Source organism: Panulirus ornatus, chromosome 36 (assembly GCF_036320965.1).
Source record: "Panulirus ornatus isolate Po-2019 chromosome 36, ASM3632096v1, whole genome shotgun sequence".
NCBI lineage: Eukaryota > Metazoa > Arthropoda > Malacostraca > Decapoda > Palinuridae > Panulirus > Panulirus ornatus.
In genome coordinates, this window is record NC_092259.1 from 12,106,003 (window position 1) to 12,109,338 (window position 3,336).

A 3,336-nucleotide genomic window follows, 5' to 3' on the forward strand; every position below is an offset into this window, starting at 1 on the left:
AAAGATATGGTGATGCACGTTTGTCACTTACACTCCTTCATACCAGTGATGATTATAAGCACTTGTCGTCAACCAGAACCTCCATCTCAATGAGAATGAATTACATTTGATGCATCGCAAACTCAACTCTGGGACGATTGGACTTTGTACGCATTACCGAGATTGATAGCTTGTCAACTCCACCCCTGAAGCAACTTTATGATGCTATAAGTCTGGTCTCTTGGATCCACAGCTGGAGACGTCACAAATAGATTTTAATCATATGAAATATGATGATTGCCAACACCGTATTTGGAAAGGGGCAGTTTATTTCATATACATAATGTCAGAAATGGTAACTATGAATGATTTCTTGAATACCAACAGTTGAATTGGACTACTTGAATGAAAGTATGAGAATATATAAGATGCTGTAACTATAGTTCATCCCGAAACCACTCCTCATGTAAGTGCATAATTATCTCCGAGCGGAGTCGTGGCTTACACTGCATATAGAAATGTGGGCAATATTTGTCTAAGCATGCGTACTGTTTTCACGTAATCTGTACCCAAATGTGGTAAACTCAAACATCTATTGAAAAGAAATGAGAGTGCAGGAATCCAACGGCTGGTGTGTGCTGGGTTGCCATCTACCTGGACAAGAACTTCCAAGCATTTGTAAATAGAACTCATGGTTGGTATTTAAGATCCCTCAAAAGTGCTCTCTCTCTCTCTCTCTCTCTCTCTCTCTCTCTCTCTCTCTCTCTCTCTCTCTCTCTCTCTCTCTCTTGAAATATTTATCTTAAAAAACCATATGTCAAAAGGAATGAATTCTTAGAACCTGCGGCTGGTAAGTGCCATGTCTGTACCTTTGTAAGAACAGTGATTGCTCTGCTGACATATAGGATAAGGTGACCAGCGTATTTTAAAGGTAAGTGGAGTTACTATGAACTTAGTATATTTATGAAATGCTTTGAACATAAGGGTGAAACCTCACTACCCTCTTCACTGTCATCCCTAAAAGGGAGGTAACCTTACAGTAAACATGCTTATCACACAAGATAAACATTGATGGAGTATGATGATATAATAGCATGGTCACAGAAGGGGTCATACACGTAGGACGGTTCTTTTCTCCCTCTCCAATAGAAGCCATTTGCTTCTGCTCCAACTCTCACCAGTCTCATAGCACTCAGGTTAGGTTAACTCTCTCTCTCTCTCTCTCTCTCTCTCTCTCTCTCTCTCTCTCTCTCTCTCTCTCTCTCTCTCTCTCTCGGGTAAAATGACTGTTATTTCTTCACAGTTTGGGGGACTTTCATAGTAAACTATCCCGTCTGTGCAAAATCATAACTCCCTGTGCTTAACGTATCTTGAACCTCGCGTGGTGAGCAATCTTTGGCATCAGAATTATACAAAACGTATAATATGAGAGTTCTCCAAGCGACAGACCATGCATAAAGATGCCATAAATAACTATTCTCACAAAGCTCAAGTGCTGGTTAGTGTCGATAAAGATGTGACGGAAACTATGGGTCATTGAGGTAGATGAGCAAATCCTGAATACGCGTGATATGAGGGATTCAATTTACCGACCAATAGTGTTTTTCTGTGACTTGACACATCAGATCATTGTTACATTGATGACAGCTCAGTGTTATGACTCTACCAAAGAAAGGTCTGTTAGCTGGTTTTCGCGTGGTCGAAGCATATAGGCAAGCAGATGTAGCCATTAAAGTGTCTAGAATGTTAGAAACAAATGTGGATACCTGTAACACCAAGTGGTTCATGGGACAAAGTAAATTCGCTTTAGTAATGGCAGTTGTACCCCGTACAGCAAGGGGAAATGTAAAGACGGCAGGAGACTCCTCATAGTACCACCATTCCACCAGTTTGATCACCACCGCACAGAACTATAAGGCCGCTTATGTGAGCCCACAAGACGAGGTATGCTGGTGATGCACGTCATCCCAACAGTTTGGGAGTGTGGACACAGATGTCAGAAGTGGAGAGCATTTTAACCGACCCTCAACCTCCCCAGCAACGTATGACAACAGAGATACACACTCTATAATCGACGACTAAGATGAAATCTACGGCCAATATGGCTGCTGAAAATGTATAGTGAAGTTAAGGATCTTTCATACGGAGCTAGGACGCACTAACATTTTCCAAACGTCTCATGAAAAGACCTTGAGTAGGTCACTTACACTTGGTATGTGATTACCAATGTGTTCTGTACAGGGAGAGAGTTTTACATTCCTGGTATTCCATCTCAGAATACTACATCCTCCTGTATTATATATATTCGTCACTGTACATTCCGAAGCTCCTTTGCTTTCATGACATTCTTTTATTAAACTATTCCTTCCTCTGTCTTAGAGTTCCCTCTGTACTTGAGGTTTGAGGTCCCCATGCCTCTATAATACAAATATCACGGAACCTTCCACCAGAAATACTGGTTCCTGACTACGTCACCATGGAAACTGATGAGGTTTGTGTGGTTCCCGCGATCATATTTCCTATTTGCTACCTGTTTCACCCCTACTTTTCTAATGCCCTCTTTTATCACATATTCAAACATGAGCATCACATGATCACGTCTTCCAACTGGTTGTTATCACATATAATGTTTTCAGGATCCATGATGAGTAAATATAAGATCCTATAATGATGGTGTATCACTTCCCCCTCACCTCAGAGGGCTCCGTGGTTTAAACTGTCTTACGAAGGATAATAGTGAACTGCTTACAAGAAAATCTGAGATAATATACAAGATCGGCGATGCTAGGATGCGTGACAATTATTGCTTCCAAAACTGCAGTTATCTTGAGATACACTGCAGTAAATAAAGCGTTTCAAATTTTGTACCAGGATATAAGTTGTCCCAAATGCACATATAGTGCACGGGAAACACAACTATTTGCGACAAACTGTAGAAAAAAAATCAAGACGCAAGAAAGTATGTCTTATGTTTCACTACATAGTTCTAAAGTTCCAGTGAAGAGTTGTAGTCTCGCGTAATGACAAAACAGAAGCACGTACAATTATCCTTATATTTCTTGGTTGAGTTGCAAACAATTAGAAGCATGTAATAAGATAAATATTAGATTTAAAGGGAACGTAATCACGAGTTCATATGTTGTTACCTGCACAGAACTGTTCGTAGGCATTGTTCAACATATCGTACTGTAACTGATGTTAATAAATGTTTATATACACACACATATATATAGATACCTTAATATAAGATTACCTTTTTGTATATTTTATATCGCCTTATAATTATTTCAAGCTAGATAATAGATTTCAAGACGTACGGACTAACGGAGTTTCTGATTAGCATGTTTCGGACAAGTT